General features: G+C 39.0%; 1 protein-coding gene across 18 annotated transcripts in view; it reads right to left on the reverse strand.

Moving 5' to 3' along the window:
* The window catches only part of BTBD9 (BTB domain containing 9), a 357333-nt gene extending 337816 nt beyond the window's left edge, over positions 1-19517 (reverse strand). For 16 of the 18 annotated variants that reach the window (XM_074348624.1, XM_074348615.1, XM_074348621.1 and 13 more), the window contains exon 1: positions 19361-19517. The gene's annotated coding sequence lies outside the window, so the exon portion shown is untranslated. Of the gene's footprint in view, positions 1-6249; positions 6387-19360 lie in introns of those variants that run through there. The other 2 variants (XM_074348625.1, XM_074348607.1) reach the window with 2 other exon arrangements.
* Positions 19518-20909: the final 1392 nt, after the last annotated feature.

Genomic DNA, 20909 nt, shown 5'->3' on the forward strand with positions numbered 1-20909 from the left:
TGCTTATAGATATGCTCAGCTTGGAACACCAAGGAACTGCACTATACAAATATTTGATGAGATTACTTTACAGAGAGTGTCTGTAACTCCATTTACCAATCATTATGTTGATTCTCCACTTCTTTGCCAAGAGACAATTAGTTTCTGAATCTGTATATAATTTATTTGATAAGAGATTTGTTGAGCTCTATGATGCAGGCCCAGTGCTAGATGACAGAAACATAAAGATTAATAAAAGATAAAGTTGCTACCTTTGAAGAACTCACTGTCCACTGAGGACGGTCGGAACAGATGACAAATAATGTCAATTCTAGAACCAGCAGGCCATGATTTTATGATTTGGAGAAAGTCAGATACAGCTATTTTCCATAAGTACTATACCAAAATGACTATATCTTTGCTAAACAGAACATTAAATGAACAAGAACTCAGAAAATTATCTATTATACCCCTGTATCAGAATAAGAGTTAATATTCAAATAATTAGTTACTTGCTGTCTAAAATGGGGTAGTCACATCCTAGGAAGAGTGGAATAGAAACCACAAGAATTTGGGAAGAAAATCTTAACACTTCTATTGCTATGTATTTTTAACCTAGAAAAATGAGAAAATATAAGCTTTCGTAATATTCAATATGTGGATGAACATTGCCTTCCCCTCATGATCCACATGTCAAAAACAGTCACTTGTCCCATAAGATAAGTAGGGTCTTGAGAGAAGGCTGGGAATTCCACAAAGAAGCTGGGCTGAAGGTGATGTTCTCTTTTATTAAAGGGAAGTATCAGGTTTACTAAGGCCAGTTTACTTGAATTTACCAAAGGTAAATTAAATTAAATTACTCCTCATAAAATGACAAGTGAATTTTAAAAGGTTCTTCCAAGGAAGCCACTGATTGAAGATAATGTAACATTGCCAACACAAGCAGACAAGAAAATGGCCATTGTGACAACTCTACTCCTAGTAATCAGATTTCACATGAAAGTGTCCCCTCCCCCAATAAGTCCTAGAGAGCTAATGCACAGTATAGTGAATATAAACACATTATAATCATCAAACTTGCTAAGACTAGAAATTAATTATTCCAACCACTAAAAAGAAATGATTATGTAACATGATAGAGAAGCTAATTATTGTACAATGACAACCACATTACAATATATAAATGTAGCAAATTAACATGTTGTACACCTTAAATTTACAGTTATATATTAAACACATTTCAATAAAAAGTGACCCCCAAATTTGAAATTGTCAAGATCATGAAACATACATTATTATTAACAATGAACCTCTGTAAGAAAGGCATTAAAACATATATTGAATGATAAATATGGTTGGACATTTTAACCCAGAAAGAAGCTTAAAACAAAATTACAATCTAATAGCAAAATAACCATAGGGACACAGAAAGTACTTCTCACCTGATAATAATGGTTACTATTATTGAGGGCTTAACCAGCCAAGCAGAGCTCCAAGCATTTTACATACACCATCTTACCTAATATTCAAAGAACTAGATTACGTAGGTAGATTTTTGTCCTATTTTGAAGATAGGAAATAGAGAGACAGACAAGATTAAGCAACTTGTCCAAGGACACAGATAATAAACAGATTTAAACCAAGATCTGTCAAGGTCCTGAACTTATAAGAGCTATGCTGTAGTAATATGGAGAAAATCAGAAATGATTCTGACTCTGACTCCTAGTCCAGCCAATTTGTTTCTCAGACCAGCAGTTTTCCAACTTTTTTCACTCAACCTATGCAGACCAGATAAAATATGCCATGGGCGATAAAAATGAAGTGCCACTTTTCATTTCAACTTTTGGAGATTACAAATACATTTGCTTTGTTAATATGGGGAGAATACTTCACATTATAACTACAATGTAAACTAGCTACTGAAAAATTACAGATTAAGAGTATTAATACAAATATACAGTATAGGGTTAACTGAACAACCTGTAACAAATTAAATTGATGAAGATAAAGCAAAATAGCAATCTGTAATTAAAAAAAATAATAGAAACAACTAAAAAGCACAACCAACTCTACATAACACTGATACATATCTTTCAAAAATGTAAAATAATTCTAATTTATGCCCATTCATATGTGGAATAAAAGCTTTGCAATGCTGCTACAGGTTTCACAGTAGCCAGACTTCTTAGCAGATAACTAAATCAGAATCCTTTATAAACTCTAGTATTGTGCTAATATGGATTTATGAATGCCACACTTTACATATCCTTAATGCTTCATATGATTATTAGTACGCTGCCAAAGTACACATACAAATGAAAGACCCTGAGATCGCCTGACATCTCCCAGCATTTTTTGATGAGGGCTCACCAAGCGGCCTTAGGCCATCTTGTGAGAAGTATTATCCTAGAGTAGGCAATGCTCCTGCCTCAGTTTGGCAATGACATCTTATTCTACGGTGGCTGGGAAAAGCTACTCTATTATTCAATCACAAAATATCCGAGACTCCCAAGGCAAAAACAGACCAATATGTAATTTGCAGCATTATTTTTATTTTCTATCCAATTCAATCCTTCTTCAGTTTCTCTGGATCCAATCTCTAATTAAAACAATCTTTTGCAAATACCTTCAAACAAACAAAAGCATTCAAATCAGGTATCCTACAACAAAATAAATATCAAATGACCCAAGTGAGTATCATTATATTATGTTTTAAAGTTTCCCCAAATACTAAAGCTTGCTGCTTCTTCTTTGTTCCCTAAAGCATAACCTTCTTGAGCTTATGCTTCAGAAAGGGATAAGGTACAGAAACTTATCACCAGATTTTATTAACCTATTACCCAAGGACCTACATCATCCAGACACCAACCTACCCCTGGTCTCTCAGCTCCTGTTTGTTCCACTGTGTAATCCCCTATAAGGCACAGACTCCCTATAACTCTAACAAGTGGCTATCCTTTATAGAGCTCAATTTTATCTAATGATCCTTTTTTGGGTTATCAGCCTTGCTGGTCCCAAGTCTATTGAAAACTATATGAACTGTACGCTAGGAGCAGAAAAATACACGCACCAAAAGCCAAAAACCAATGAAAAATTCATGATGAGTGCAGAGGTTATTAGTTGTAATAATATTTGAAAATACAGGGCAGCCATTTCTTTTTAATTTCTTCAGTGGCAACTTACGAGTCTGTAATATTCTTGCCCAGATTTAAATTATATGATATTTTCCTAATTAATAAAGGTTATTATAGCATGAACTCCCATTAAAGCAGTGGAATCATCAATTACAACAGTTTAATTTCTTTGCAGCAAAACTACTGTGAACATTTGCATTACTGTCTGTGTAAAGGAAATTGGCTTTTCATTTGTAGATGTTATAAAAATATACCACTGAGCATACTCTGATGCAGTTTGTAAACCCCACTATCTTGGCTACTTTCTGTGAAATTGTGAAATAAAAAAGGTCAACTCTGAGAAATCAGTTCACCTAAAATCTTATTTTATAAATTTATTTGTTGCTATTCTAGAACATAACCTAAAGGAAGTGTTCACAAATTATACTAGTCTCCTTTTGTTCTTTTTTTCCCCTATATAATCTCTTCCCTTTGGTTTTATGAGCATTGTTTTATTCCTCCAACATACCATTCTCTACTCAATAGAAAAGAAAGAAGAAAAGAAGAAAACTCAAAGATAATTATCCTCATGTAGTCTAGCAGTTACTGTCCAAAATGAGAGCCACTGACCCTCAATGGCTAAGACCAAATCTATAGCCAAATCCAAATCTATAGTGTGAACACAAGAATAAGGGGATAAACAGCACATGTCAAGCAAATAACTTTCATTTTAGGAACAAAACACTTGGGCAAAAAGTTCAAGAAGTCCATGTCTCTTAGGATTAGGAAAATGGACCTTTCCTTTAAAACTGTTATCCTTTCATGTTTCAAAACTTAGTCTTATCCCAAATCTTCCACATCCCACAAATAAGCAAATATGTGGCCTGCCTATATGTGCACTCTTCTGGTGAACATACAAACTTCACTTACACTGTGGGAAAGTAAAAACCATTAAAAAAGAGAATAATGTATGTTTTTTTCCTTCTGTTTTAGAACAAAGCCTCTAAAGGGCAGTGGATGGGTTCTCTGTATTCTATGTATGCACTAATACCCTCAAGATGCTACTGAATAATTGATGAGCTTATGATTAGACTGCTGTCCTCAGTTCTGAACAAAATTCATGGACCAAATTTATTCACATCTAATACTGAATTCTATCTCTTTTATCATGATCAAAATATGCATCAAGGTTGATCTCTGTTCCCTAGAATTTTATGGGTTGATTCTTTACCTAGTCATAATCTTGATATGTGATCAACTCAGGTACAGCACCAACTTGGGATGTCACTGACACAAATTCTCATAATCCATCAAGAAAAGATACCGAGACCATGCCTTTATAAGAGAAACAAGTCTACAATGCAGACACCTCAGGAATAAATACACTGACACAAGCAGAGGAGACTATTTATACTTTATAAGCAGACTGCTTTGTCAAGGTTATGTCTAAGAGAGAAAAATTGTTATTAATAAAATTTTTAATGTTATTAAGTTGGAGTTCATTTTGCTGAAATGCCATCACATCATTTGACAAACATAAAACAATCAAATGTAGAAGTGCTGTAATAGACAAATGCCTGCAGTCTATTTTCTTCTCCAAGTTTATAAAAGAAGCTTATGTTTTATTTGGCCAAGAGGGGTGGGGTCAGCTGCTGATGAGGAAGATTCATAAAATACTTCCTTTTCTGTGTTGTATCTAGAGGTAAAGTAACCCATTATACCCTATGGATAAGGAGGTGTTTAAATAATCGAAGAAGGCAGCTCTTTTAAGGATATTAAATGAAAGATGTTCCATGCAGACAAGATGGCAAAGGTAGGAGTCACAGAGCACTGTCAGAAAATGTGAAACTAAAATGGAAGTTTGTTTTGAGTAACAACAGAGAAGAGACAGAAACAGGTAAACAGTACGGTAGAATCTTGCACTGTAAAATGTGTCTAAGCCAAGATGCTTTCATAGGAACAAAGATCAGAGACTGAGAAGTACTTATAGTTCTGCTGGGTAAGATCTGGGCAAATTATTTCAAGTCCTTGGGATTCATTTTTCTACCTTAGAAAAGGGGTGAGGACACATTCTGTGGTCCCTTCAAGTTCAAAATCTTTACAACTAAGTCATACATGTAGGAAACAATGATCTCATATTACTGTTGGAAGTATAAACTGGTTTAGCTTTTTGGAGGTTAGTTTAGCACAATCTGTCAAATTTTTAAACACACATTTTCTATAATCCAGCAATTGTGTTTCCAGGATAATTAATTTTAGCACTGCTTGTAATAGCAAAAAGCTGGGGCAGGGGGATTAAATATTCATCAAGATGGCAAAATTTAGAAATAAATTACAATGCATTCATACAATGCAGCCATTAATGAGAATGGAACTGATCTGAATCTCTAAAACACAGTGAAGAGAGCAGGCCTTCAGTCCAATAGGATCTAATTATGTAAATATAAATATATGTGTGTGTGTATACGTGTGTGTATATACATATTTAAGAAGGCACTTGACTGAGCTAATTAAGTAAATACATACAGGAAAAAAAGACTGCAAGGCCATACATCAACTGTTAACAGTATAATCTACAGGGAGAGGCTGGGGGGAGGGGGCAGAGGGAGTGAATGGAAAGGTTTATGTTTAAACTCAACGTACTTCTGGAGTGTTTCCTTCTTTTAAAACAAGAATTGATTTATCTTTTATTTAAATATTTCAAAAAAATTTAAGAAGCAGAAACAAGTGATGAAATATTTAAATTTATCAAAAGGAGGCTTTTGTTTTTAAACAAAAAGATGAAAACACTGATATAGATGATCTCTGACTTGTTGCACTTTATTGAGAAGCAATTTGAGGAGAAATGAGCAAACACTGATGGGAATAGTTTTTTTAAGTAAGTAACAATTAGCTAAAAATGAGCCAAAACACAAATTCCTGGAGGGCAGTGGCTAAGTCTTTCTCCCTAGTGTCCCACAAGGACAGCATTCAATAAACAAGTATTACATTGAAACGAAGCGAGCTAAGCACAACTGAACTCCACTGACATAGATAAGAGATACAGGTATGAAGATCTGATACTAGCGGTTGTGGCAGAATTCTAAGATGCTCCTCTAAGATCCTCCTCCTCCCCATGTACTCTGTATAATCCCCTCCCCTCGAGTGTGGGCAGTACCTGTGAATATGGACTAGTCACTCAATGTAGTCGACTGGAGAGATACCTCTGCTGGCACTGAAGAAGTAAGTTGTCAGGTTGTGAGCAGGTCACGTGGTTAGGACCTGAGGGTGGCCTCTAGTTGCTGAGAGGGACCCCTGCTGACAGCAAGCAAGAAAATGAGGACCTTGGTCATATAATCACAAGGAATTGAATTCTGCCAAGAACCAATGAGCTTGGTAGAGGACTTCAAGCCTCTGATGAGATTATAACCCCCAGAGACACTTCAATTTCAGCCTGGTAAGACCCAGAGCAAAGAATAGAGCTATATAATGCTTGGACTTCTGATCTGCAGAAGCTGTGAGATAATGAAAGGCTATTGTTTTAAGCTATAAGTTTGTGGTACATCAATAGAGAACAAATATAGTGGTCATCAATTCTATCAGACCCAATGCCCACTTTTTTTTCTAAACAGTCCTGTTATGTTACCTACTGTACTATAATAAAATTCATAGATTTAGAACCTACTAATCACATAAAAATACAATAGCTATAAGGAAGGGCTTTTTAAAATAATTTATAATAAAATAATATGCATCTCAACCAAATTAGAAAACAAAATTCCCCTTATAAATTTTCACAATGCTTTCCAAGGGGAGGAGATTCCATAACCATAATCTCTGCTTGCCAGGATCAGTGTATCTAGAACACACTGGCTCCAAATTGGGAGAATATGTAATATTAAAATGCTTATTACTTGCTAATTTTATTTCTCTATGAATCATGTTGTAAAGGATGCCTTTGAAAATCATACTTGCATTGTATTTTTATTCTTTTTCCAAAATGGACTTAAAAAGGTTTGAAAGCCTCATAATTTTCTTTCTTCCCTCCTCCTCCTCAATTATTAAGTACTCACTGGGCACAGGATACTGCTCCTTAAAATTAATTTTCACAATTAAATAGACTTTTAAAGCTTCTAATTTATTTCCTAGCTCTCATTTTTCAGATGTGAACAAAGAATCACCATCATCTAGTGGCTCATTACACACACTATAAAATATTTTACCCCAGCTGTGAAGCTGGCCATAGTAAATACGCTTTGTAGCCTTAATCAAGATTTATGAAATATAATAATGTAATTTTTAAAGGCCACATGCCAAAGGACCTCCTAAATTAATAAAAATACTTAGTGCTTAACCTATAACACACTTTAAAATCATCACACAGTCTTGCAGGTAGCTATCTGCCCACATGCCCAAGGCTAGGAACAACTGATGGAGAGCCTGTCACCAAACCTATTTACTTGATTTATTTTACAGTAACCTTCTAAGGCCACATATATGATGAGTATTCACTGTGTGATGGGGAAATAAATTATTTAGTCTGGACGACCTGACAGTGCTACTATTAAGTCATTAATTCACTGTGAGGGGGAAACTCCCCAAATGGCCTTTTTTCAATGCCCAAATAGCAACACTATTAGTAACCATTTACAGATTCCTAGAACTCTAGAGCTGGAAAGGACTTAAGGGTCACAGCCCTGGCTTTTCACAGATGAGCAAACTGAGAAGCCTATCCAAGCTCACAGCCATCAGAGGCAGAACCCAGGATAAGATAAGGAGAGGTAAGGCTATGGGTTCTCAATCTCCTCATTCAGAAAATGGGCATAACCACACCCTTGGTAGGTAGTTATGAGGATGCAATGAAATAATACAAAATTGAACACATGAAGGACATAGTACATGCTTGACACTTAACAGCCACTCCATAACTATCACTTTCCTCCCCGGAGTATCCTCCACCAATTTCTCCCACCATTTTTTTTTTTAACCAAAATATCATTTAGGATGGTGTAAACTGGTGATGATTTTCTGACATGTATACTGCATTGACAACAAACTGAGGAAAGATAGAGTCCATTCTGGAACTGAAGGGCTTACTGGGAGGCTACAGAGGAAGCAGCTGACTCCAACCCTTAGGACCTGTTTCTACGTTCTCAAAGGTTTCAAAGACTTTCAATTTGTCGGACTGCGCCGACATCACCTTCCCCAAGGTTGACAGTACGCAGAGTTTAGGGCCAGTTTTTCCAACCCTGTGCTTCACACATGCTTTCTAATCCCTTTTCCAGTTTTTATTCAAACACTTCAAGAGATTATCTATACCCTGGCCTCCTTTTTCTAACCTCTAATTCACTCAAGTCTCACTATCAGCCCACCACTCTCCTTAAACTGTTCTTAGCAAGGCCATTAATAACCTCTTCCTTGGAATTCCTGAGGTTCACTTTTCCATCCTTACCTTCCTGGATCTCTCTGCAGCACATGACACTCTTGAACACACCCTTCTTGAAATGCTACGCCCTTAGTCTCTGTGACAGTCTCTTCTGGTTCTGCTTTTATCTCCATGTGTCTCTTCTTTAACTACTGTCTCCTTAAGAGATGTGTTTCCCAGGGCCATGCTTCCTTTATCTATCTACCCTCCTGGTTTCAACCACCACCTACTAGTTTCCAAATCTCTGTCTCTAGCCCAGAGCACTCCTCTGAATTTCAGATTTGTACAGTCATATGTCACAATATGATACTGCATGTCCCTACTGACACCTCAAATCAACATACTAAAAACAAAAATAACCTTTTTTTCTTAACTAACCTTCTCTTAATGCACATCCTCCTCCACTGTCCTTTATCTTAATATGTGGTAGCACCACACAGTACCCATGCTAAAAACCTGCAAATCTTCCTTGACTCCTTCCTCTCCCTGATCCCATCATATCTAATCAAGTGGTTAGATCTTCTAATTTTACCTCCTAAATATCCCTCTAATTCATCTCTGCTGTACCTATTTAATAACTTCTATTCTAGTTCAGGTATCAATCTCTTACCCAGATTACTTCAACAGCTTCCCAACTATCTCCCCGCCTCCCACTCTCTCCCCCTCCACTCAATTTCACCTTCACCCGGCTTACAGAATAGTCAATCTAAAATAAATATATAATCACACTACTCTCCTGCTGAACACTTTTTAAATAATTCTCCCATTAAAAGGCCCTGGAATCAGATCTCTGCACTTTGGGATCCACTCTCTGTACTCATCAGACATGGCCTTGAAACAGTCACTCAACTTCTCTGTACCTCCATATTTTTATTTGTGAATATCCCAGAGGATTAAGCGAGAAAACAACTATAAAGCACGTAATACAGTTCCTGGTATACAGTAAGTGCTTAACAAATGGTAGTTATTAGTGATCATATTAATAAACTTGTAATGATCACCGGGCTGGTATACAAGTTCACAGTGCATACATGGTCCTTCCTTGAATTGACCCTTGCTTACCACTCCAGGCTCCTCTATAAGAATGCCCTGCCTCTTAACTTTATGCTTCAGCAACGCTGAATTTAGTAACTACTTACTGTGACACACTTAGTCAAAAATACATATTCCTTTCACTCCCAGCATAAGTAAGGCCTTTTTCTTCAGGCCTAATGAGAAGTGTTACATTCACCAGGAAGCCTTCTCTGAACATCAGAGCTTATTAAAATGTCTCCCCAGGTGTATTAGATAGACAGAGGAAAGAAAGTCACCTGGGAATCTCTTCCCCAATTCCACTTGAATTAGGCCAATTCTTGCCACAAAGGAGTCACCACATACTCAAATTTAACTTATGTGAATTCAACTGTGTTCCCAGAAGGAGGAGTTAGGAACAGTGAGAGCTCCCCATCACTCCACTCAATGACTGTATGCTCCTTGCTATAATCAAGCCTGAAACAGAAGGTAAGAGTGACTTTAGAAGTCTCTCAACTACTGACACATGTGTGGAGGCGGCGAAGAATTAATTGAAGGCTCTAGAGACAAGAGAGGTAGAAAAGTGGCAGAATAGAGTTATCCTGCCTAGGAGAATTAACCATTAAACTTTCCTTTAAAAACTCAATAGGTGATTTCTACACGTCAAAACAGTTTGATAACCCCTGAAATAAATGGTACACAATTACTTCAGTAGTTAACAAAGTGTATATTTGTTAAGGTTTAGGTGATTAAATGTGTGATGGAGGTATGACAGACCACAGAGAGAGTGAAGAAATCAGTGAACACAACACAAATATACACAAGATTATGACTACTACACAACAGCAAAACAAGTATCAGAGAGAACTATACCAAGCCACCAATTACTTAACTGCAAAAATAGCTTCATAGAGGGACTTCTGAGGCAGGTCAGGAATTGCTTAGTAATGGTGGCACTCATGAAGTGAGGTGTTGTTAAGAAAAATTAGGAATGTCAAATCAAACTTCTAGTGAAATTAAATTCTCATAATCCAAATTAGCTTATGTTGGGATGTGCATGTATTAAGAAAACCATGACATGGTACTTTGGAGGCATTTAAGGATCTTCCAAAGAAAATTTTGACAGTACTTGATTTTTACACTCTGTCTTGACTTTAGAATACCACCACTAACCCCACCATCACCCCAGCTATGTGACTCCACTATATTCTCTTGCTAATGCCACCATCTGCTGGTAACTGGAGCCATGGGTTTCCATTTGAGTCTCCAAGACTTGACTGATTCCACAGTCAGCATTAAAAACAGAAACACTGGAACCCAGCTTCCCAAGGAGAGAAATGTCTGGTTCTGCTTCAGCTAGCACAGACGAGGTGTCTATGGGAAAAAACACAAGTTGTAAGGAAAGCAAGTCCATGCAAGTTCCCCTAGGGGAAGTTAAACTTTGCTCTCCTTTGGAGATTACACAACATCCCTGCTATTAATCACCTGATATTACTTTTACTCCTCCTCCAGTAGGCTACAAACTCCTTGAAGACAGTCATAATATTTGATGGGAAAATTATCAAAACTGCCTCATCCATTAATCTCCTTGGCAAATCATCACAAAGTACTGCTCTAGGAGAGCACAGATTTTTCTAGTGATTACAACTGTCTAAAATTGGAATGAGCTGCTTTATAAAGAAATAAAATGCCCATCAAAAAGGGACTTGCTATATCTGTTAAAAGGCCACTTTTAAAAAAGTAAAATCATACAAATATAAAACATGTCAAAGATTTTAACTCATCAATTAATGAAGCAGCCAGTAAGATAATACAATCAGTTCAAAAGAGAAGTCAAAGAACACACGTACATGTACACAGGCTATCTGGAATGCTGAAACTGCTTTACAAATAGATGCTCAGCATCTCCAGGACAATACTCAATTACATTCCACTCAACAAATTCACTTGTATTTCTATGGACAAGACTAATCTGCATTACAATCAGTTTTCTGCAACTTACAAAGTTATAAAACAGCTCAAAGACAATGAAAGGTGCAGATGACCTAGAAGAGTGCAATAGATAGGACAGTCAGTAATCTTCTGCGCCCATTTCATAGTTTTTCACAATTTTCCTTGACAACAACCATACAATGGAATATTACGCAGCTGCTAAAGAGAATGAGGCACCTTTTCGTGTACTGACATGGAATAGCCTCCAAGGTATGAGAAAAAAGCAAGCCGCAGTACAGTAATATGGTGGGTGACATTTATATTTGAGAACATGGGCATATGCCATATACACAGGGTGTATTTCTGAAAAGATATATAAGAATGTTAATATTGGGGGGAATATGGTGAAGGTTATATGAGAATTCTTTTGTCTAAAGTTAGGTTAAAAGAAAAAGTTAGAAGAAAAAAGTAAGCAGATAATTAATACTTGTTGAGGGTAGGGGTGGTGAATTCCAGATTTAGTTAACATCTAAAGAAACAAAGTCTCAAAATATGAACCAAACTGTGACATGTTCTGACAAGGTTACCTGACTAAATCAGTTATCTTCTATATACACCTTTCAAAGAATGAGATTTGGAATTAAATGGACCTACTTTAGGACCTTATTCAAGAAGAGTTTCTAAAGTACCCAGAGAACTTTAATATAAGTTAACAGACTTATCTGTTACTTATCATGTAACCCCAAGTCTGTGCTCTATGGAAGTTACAATGTGTGCCTTTAGACACTGATTAGGCAAGTACTTCCTTCTAATAGTTTGGAAGATAAATTAATTTATCTAGAAATGGTTGATTTTATTTGAGGTTAATTATGAAAACTATTAAATAAATGTAAATGAAGTTATATAAGGATAAATGCATAAAATAGAATAAAAGTGAAAAGATTCCAGCTGTACTGGAACTAAAGCTAATGAAATAGATGCAAAACTTTAAGAAATCACCAACAAATCTGTAACTTATGAAAACTTGCTTTATATTTTAAAAACCACTCACTACCTTTTCTTCAGAGCATTCCAGAAAATACTGTGAATACACAAGCCAGAAAAATTACAGCATGTGCTACAAAAGAGACAATTTCAGCCAAGGAAATGACTTTATACAAAGACAAAGGATTTACGGTTGTTTTAAAATATGTCTATAAATTCCTTGACATCCCCCCAAAAACGTGGAGCCTAACAGCCTTCCCTTGAATGTGGGCTGAACTAAGTGACTCACTTATTACAAATAGAATATATCGAAGCGGCAGTGTGTATAGTCAAGGTAGGACACGTGAGGCATGTGCTTTCCTCCCTGCTCTCTCTTGCATCATTTGCTCTCGGTGAAGCCAGCTGACACATTGTGAGGACACTCAAACAGCCTTAGAAAGACCTAAGGCCTCTGTGCCAACAGCCATGTGAGGCAGCCATCCTGGAAGCAGATCCTCCAGCCCCAATCAGGCCTTCAGACGACTGCTGCAGGGCTGGTCACAGCTTGACTGCAACCCACCAGAGATTCTGGGCCAGAACCACCCAGTTAAGCTGCAAATGAATTCCTGACCCAAAAATATTGTTAGATAAGAAATGTTTGTAGTTTTAAGGTGCTAAATTTGGGGGGGTAATTTGTTACATAGCAATAGGTAACTAATATAAGGTTTAATATTTAGACATCTGTATAATTATAATCTTTTTAAATTTATTGTGGAATTAGATGAAATCGACTATGCTTTACAAAGATAACTGCAATCAATGTATAAAATAGGATCCAAAGAGATAAATTAAATCAGAATAAGAACATTAAACCCTAAGTAGAATATACATACAAGTATTTAGCTTGTAAAAGATTGAAAAACAAACACTTGGATGGGTGAAAGAAAAAGTGGTGTGAAGAGGAAATTAGCTGGGAAATCTCAAGTACATAGTTTACATTGAGCAGCAAGATATTTTTCACTAAGTGATTTAAAAAGGAGTTCTGGATTTACTTTAAATGTCATTAGCTTGGAAAACTACAATTCTTCCTCTAGAAGAATATACCTATACACAGAGAATGGGAAATCTGAATGTTTATGTAAAATAACTTCTCAGTGAACTAAAAAATTTGGGGTCAAATATAGCATATTTTCACAGGAGAATCAGCATTGGCACCTTTAATTGTCTACCTCCTTTTCCCTCTACCCTTAACAATATTATCAAATTGTCCCCATTCAGGTAATTATTAAAATTCTAACTTCTCCAGCAACCTTCCCCAAATGAGCAAAAACAAGATAGGATCTCTCCTTTTGGACACCTGCATGCCAGGTCCTCATGCTGACACCAGGAACTGACATGAAGAGCATCGGCTCTGGAGACCAAGCCTGGAGCTGAAGCCCTGCCCTGGCATACTGGCCACAAACCACAGGCCGACTGTGCTCCCCCCTCAGAAGCCCAGCTGCCTTATCAGTAAAATGAAGATAATACACCATTTACAAGGTTGTTATTATAAGGATTAAATGACATTCAAAAAAAAAGGCCTACTATAATGTAGCCACTCAATATACTGTATCTAGCTGTCAAATGACCTTTTTGCTTATATGCACTACATTTCCCAAACCAAAAAAAAACAAGGACACAGACTGCCAGAATATTTTTGCTATCATATAAAGATCTAAAAGGTAGCCCAGGAGATTAATGTGGATTTATGACATGTTATAATTTCTGGAACATTATAATAGCTTGTGAGTTGATACCAAAATCGAACACTCAGGTACTCAACAAGTATTGGAGAATCTAGACTGTGATCAATATTCATATAGCACTTATTATAGTCTACATATTAAGTTATACATATTCTGTGTAGTAAATGTTTTTCTCCTCTACCAAGCTACATATCCTCTGACTGCTTTAAAAAACTTTCTTTATACCTCTATCTTTTATCATGGCCCCTTACATGCATAAGGCTGAGTGAATTTATCTTCAAGTCCTTGGTGTCTACTCATATCAATATAGCCTTAAGATTGTAAAATTCAGGCATCAGATCTTTACCTGACAAGATATGTGCACACTTACTCACACAGTATCCAGCCCTAACTAAAGCCAGTGTTAGGTACCCGGAGCAATGATCATTTCTCTATGTGCATCACTCTGTACAGTTTCTGGCACAGAGTAAATACTTAATGTTAGCTGAAAGAATAAATGAGAGAGAACAAGAGCCCAAGAAACGTGGTGGGTAATTAACTAGTCTGTCATCAAGCTACAGCTTCACTCCTGAGATCTCTTTACAATGTGTTTATATCTTTGTACAACTATTGTTTGATTTCCTTGTACAGCAGAACTCCCTAATCACTTCCTATCAGAAATTAGGACTAACATTTGTGCTACATGCCAAAAGTCCTCAGTATATGAGACATGTAAGATCCAAAGATTGTAATTTGACACTTGTATTGACAATTATTTTGCAAAATGGACTCCCTGACATTAAAAAAAAAAAAAACAAAGGGAGGCAGAATATCTAACACAAAGTCAAAGCACCTATTTGAAAGCTATTGGAAAGAAATTTTCTGCAGTTATTGTGTTTGTGTGTGTATGTGTGTGTGTGTGTAAAATTAGAAACAGTACCTTCTCTGTGACCCAGCAGAGATCTAAAAGGATGAATTTCAAATCTGTGTATGAGTACATGCAGTCATGCACAAGGATGGTAATAAGAAACTTCAAAGGTTCATTCAAACAATGCTATATGCCAAGCAATATACCAAATTCTGGAGAAGAGAGAAATAAGCATGAGATGAGGTGCACGAATTGGAAAGCAGACTGGCAGATCTAGAGAGTCTGTAGGCTATTACTTTCTCATCCGTCTCCAAACTCTCTCTTGGTTCTCCATCATCCTCAATCTCTTTGCCAGCCTCTATGCTGGTTCCTCTTCTTTCATATACCCTCTAAATCAGTGGTTCTCAAAGTGTGGTCCTGGAGTAACAGCATCAGCATCACCTGAGAATTTGCTCAAAAGGCAGATTCTCGAGCTCCACCCAGACCTACTGAATCAGAAACTTTGGGAGAGGGGCTCAGAAAGTTGTGTTTTACCGAAGCCTCTAGGTTATTCTTGATGCATGCTCAAGTTTGAAAGCCCATCTAAGTTTGGTCTAAGTACTGATTTCCAAAAGTTCTACTCCTTGTCCTTCCAGTTCTCACCCTTTACTTTTCTGGAATATCTTCTTCTACTACCTCTACAACATAATTTACAATAGCAACAGCTGTCATTTATTAAGCATTTATCAGTCACCATTCTGATTATTCACATTCTATCTTAATCTCCACAATTCTTAAAAGTATTATTAACCCCACTTTTCAAAAGAAACTTAGATTTAGAGATGCTAAATAACTTGCCCAAGGTCACCCAACCCAACCAATAATAGAGTGGCATAACGGAGATGTGACATCAGGTTTTCCTAACTCCAAAATCCACAGCATTAACTACTATACTAACTCCTAGAATGGTACTACTTCCATACCCTTGGGGGCTGTCAGTTACATTACAATTATTCCTAAACATCTCATGAACTCTGGAGTAGAATTTCCAATTACCTAATGGACCTCTCTAAACTCCACACAGGGGCCTTAAAATTGACATACCATCATTTCTTCCCTCCACTGTAAATCTGTTCCTCCTTTTGTGTTTTCTAATTTAATGTCCTCATAATCACCAGTTATTCAAACTAGACATGTCACCCTTGACTTCTCACTCTCTCTCACCTCTAGCTGTTCATAACATTGAAAGATTTTAACATCTAAAATATTTCTACAATCCATCCATTCCCATTGTCCCTTTTCAGGCTCCCAGCATCTCTCACCTACATCCTAACTGGTGTCCTTGCCTCTCTACTCTAATGCAATTCTGCATATGAACTGCCAGTTGACTTTCTGGTCTGATTCTACCTTCCAGTGCTCTCCATGGCCAACATGGGGATAGGACTGGAAGGAGGGAGTCTAGGATTTTTAGAATGGAATAGAAGACCGCCTCATAATTTGGCGCCTACCATACCTTTCCTGTCTCATCACTTCTGCCATACAATAAGCGTAAAAGAAACAATTCACAGTTTTCCAAAAATCTCTTTCAATTTTAATCTTTGGCAACTTTGTTTATGCTCTCCCCTCTGTCTGGAATGACTGTTTTCCGTTTTACATGTGGCAAAATACTACTTAACTTTCAGGGCTAATTTACACCCTCTTCTCTTTAAAGTTTTCCCTGACTCTACCAATTTCTTCCCCAGCCAAAGTAATCTTTAGCATTTTATTTATTCCAAAAGTGGTGAACTCTTATAACATTATGATTAGTGATTTATCTCCTCTGCTGAACACTTAGTATCTCAAATATAATGTGTCTTATTTGTCTTTCCGGCACCCAACACAGTGCTTACTAGAGCCAGCACCCAATAAATATTTGCTGAGCTGTTAAATAATGCAACACTTGGTATTGCAACACTACACAGGTTAGCAATTCAACTTCAGGTTTATGCAACACTCAAAAGAATGCTCACATAACAACAAAAGATAAAGACTAAAGGTTCAATATTCAGCAGCAGCATCTTTAACTTCCTCAAACCTTTTTGTTAATATTTTTGAGTACCCCTCTTCAAATAGACTCCTTTCCCAGCTAGTATTATTTGTATATTTTACAGGAAGAGCAGTAACTATAAACCTCACAGACCAGTATAAGAGATAATCCCAAGCAAAACTGTGTCGCTGAGAGTGGCTGGATAATTGCTTTGAGTACATTATTTCAGCAAATTTCCAATGGAACAGCCCAAGCACATCAAGTAGATTTTAGAAATGAGGACATGCGCTGCTGACTAAATACATAAGATAAACACACATTAGTGAGGCATTTGTTCAAATTAGTAACTGAAATCAGAGGTATACAACCACCTGATTCTGGTTCAAATATAATCTCATTTCATTTTCAGTAAGGATGACACTTCTGTTTAAGACTCTACTCTGAGTAACACAACTCCATCCCTCCTAACAAGCAGCTGTTATCAGTAGGATGCTGATTAGTCTGTCTTAGTCTTAACACTCACCCTTCTTAACCTGCTAATCCTTCACTCTCCAATTTTCCCGACTTTATGCTTTATTCATGGGGCCTGTTAAGTCTCCTCAATATAACCCTCGACCCCCCAATGACCAAATTCACTCTATTTTCTCAACATGACTTTTCTCCAATAGAAATTTTACACTTCTTTCGAAGACCAGATCAAATCTTACCTCTTCCAAAGGGTTCACTAACAGTGCCCACAAGTCTTATCTTTTCTAAATTTCTAGTACTAAAGTACAGCACCTCACATAGCACCTGTTTACATACCACCTCATTTGGTTTCATAACTGTTTTATATAATATGCTTTATATTCACAGCTAGACTGCTCTTAAAGGAAAAAATCCAGGTCTCTTATATCATTTGTAATCCCACAATCCCCCTCCAATATGTAACATAATATTGGGCATGGGGGGCACATGCATTAACTACTTGAAGGAGTGAACTAAATGCTTGCTATACACTGACACGGCTTTTCCACAGTGTCGTATGTAATAAATATCTATTGCGTGCCTCCTCTGTGACAAGACTTTTGTAGGTGCTGGAGATATGGCCCTGAAGAAAACAAACATGATTCCTGTCCTAAAAGCTATTATAGTCCAGAGATAGTGAATTTCGAGTATTCTAAAGTTACTGAGCAAAGTTATTACTGGTTCCAAGATGTAAGAACCTCAAGCAACATACTTTACAGATCCTCAGTTATGAAACTAAATCACAGAGTTTTAGAGCTGAATGAAAAATTGTCTTGCGCAAATCATGATGAAATTTCAGTATAGTCTATCTACCAGTTCTAGGCACTGCCTTCATCAACGATCAGAAAAGACTAACTTCTTTCCTACTTCCAATACTCCCTTCTCCCAAGGATGGTCGCTGCAACCACCATACATCTACCCACGAGGGAGTCCACCGCACTGAGAAAGCACTGGGCTGATGATATGCTGCACTTCTACATTCAGGTGTGTCCCATTATCAATTCGTTGAACAGAATCTGCATTTTCTGCCTAGTAAAGAACAAGCCTGTACTACTTTAAGGGAAAATAAGAACCAGTGCCTCCGTTCTTCCTTGGCCCTAATAATGACAGAAGCACAACGTGGTTTGGGGGAAATTAAACAGCTGATTTGAGTTTATGAGGAAAAGCTGAGGATGACTATCCGCCTCTCCGCCTCAAAATCTGTAGCAACGATGCGATAAAATGCTTAGGGCCAACAAAGTTTTGTGCGTGCATTAAGCACGTGCACACACACACACGTGAAGTTGGAAGTTCTAGGCAACAGGTTGGTCGCCCCCTCTCTACACTGAGAGACCGCCTTCCCCAGGTCGTGGGTGTGTCTGACGCCGCACACAGGCACTGATTCACAACCCTCTCCATAACAACCGGCACCTCCTCGGAGCCCCGCCAGGGCAGGGGCGTTGAAGGCCCCAGCAGTGCCAAACTTTCCCAACCCCAACCACGGCGTCCCCGGTTCCGCCTCGTCTCAGTCTCGCGCAGCCTCGTCTCAGGCAGGACGCGAGACTGCTCTGGGAACCCTAGCTTCTCCGGATCCCGACTCCTCCGTCCGGGGGCCTGACAGAGCCACGCCGAGACCCCCAGACGCCTCCTTCCCACGACAACTTCTAGGACTAGAGCGCTCTCGCCTGCCCCTCACTGCCGCTTCCCGGGGCGCCCGCGCCCAGAAACTGACCCTCGTCAGCCCCCGTCCCTGTTCCTTCCCCGCCCTCGGAGAAAACGGCCGAGGGGCGTGGAGGGGCGCGCGTCACCGCACCCCGGGCCCGAGTAGCAGGTGCGGCCAGGCCCCACCTCACCGACGAGGCCGGAGCTACTCACCCCGACGATGTTCCTCTGCGACCTAGCCGCCGGCACAGACGCCTCTTCCGCCTGCTCCGCGCCCCGCTCGTAGCCACCGCCCCCTCGGCCGCAGCCGACGCCGCCGTCCTCGCCGCCGCCGCCGCCGCCGCCGCCGCGGCGCGCGCCCGCCCTCACGCACACCGCCGTGGCCGCGCACGCGCCTCTGCGCTCTGGCGTCACCTAGCAACTGGTCCGCGGCGGATGGGCGGGATCCCAGGGCTTAGGGCCGGAGGTCGTGTCCCGCGGGCTTTGCCGCTTTCCCCCACCCTCCCGACCCTCTGCCCTCCTGAGCAGGGGGCCTCTGGGTGTGGCTGCCCTACTGGGACCTGGCTCCGAATAAGTCACGTCACTATACGTCACTGTGTGGCGTCACTGCAAATGGAAAGTCCCCGCCGAGATTGCCGGGGCACCTGTGGTGGAAAGAACAGTGGCCTCGTCTAGACTGGCGTGAACCCATCGGCCACTTCTGCCAGATGCAGAAAGGTTCTCCAAGGACTGGGACCAGAAGAGGCTGAGTGTGCGGTTAATGTGGAAGACTGCTAAGTAACACTCGATAACTCAGCAGCAGTGTGTGATGGACCAAACCTTGATTCCTCTGACTGTTTCCTCATTTTTATAAATGAGGATAACAATATCCATCCTGCCAAGTTGGAGAGTTGTGAGGCTAAAAGGGAGCGAAGCATGCAAAAGTGCTTTGTAAAGCATAAAGCCCGTTGTACTTTAAAATGTATTGGAAGAAAAGACAGTCGAGCTAAAACAGTTAAAAGCACGGACTTTGGAGTCAGAAAAACCTAGATTCAAGTCTGATCCTGGATGTTGGACAGTCAGTTATTTACCCTTGAGCAAACTGGAGGTCCGGGGTATCGGGGTTTGGAGAGAGTACTGGAAAGGACATAACTCCAGGCAATGGAAGCTTCGTGAGTAAAGGAATGGAAGTGAAAATAGGAAGAGCAAGGCCTGAGGCAAGGAAACCAATTATGAGGCCGTTGCTGTACTCTAGATGAGAGGGGATCAGAGTCTTAACCAAAACATTGGCTGTGGGAATGCAGAGGAAGGGATAGAAGGGATATATACCACTGTTAAGGTGGTAGACTTGACAGCACTGAGTGAGGGATAAATGAGTAGACCAAGTTTCTAGCATGAGTGCTGGGGTAGATGGTGGAAACATTTAGCAAGATGTGAAGAATGATGAGCCTGGGTTATCCACAAGTTTCTGATCTAAGTTACTAGATAGTGGTGGTTACTATCCCAGGAAGATAATCGGATCTGTGGCATATGACGATGAGTTCAAATATGGATATGTTTGTTGGGGAAACACTTATTCTCCACTCATGATATCTCCCTCCATAAGGAGTGACATCCATTAATATAATACACCTGGCCTCTCACTGCACCCACCTCCAGCTCACCCCTCTCTGGAGCAGTGGTAAATTTAAAAAGAGAAACTGCCCACATGTAGCCCATCCCATTTTTTTTCTTCCTAAAAGAAAGCTGCACCAGGGAACGGCCTTGCTGTTCTTCTCTGATA

This window comes from Camelus bactrianus, chromosome 20, assembly GCF_048773025.1.
Source record: "Camelus bactrianus isolate YW-2024 breed Bactrian camel chromosome 20, ASM4877302v1, whole genome shotgun sequence".
NCBI classification, from domain to species: Eukaryota; Metazoa; Chordata; class Mammalia; order Artiodactyla; family Camelidae; genus Camelus; species Camelus bactrianus.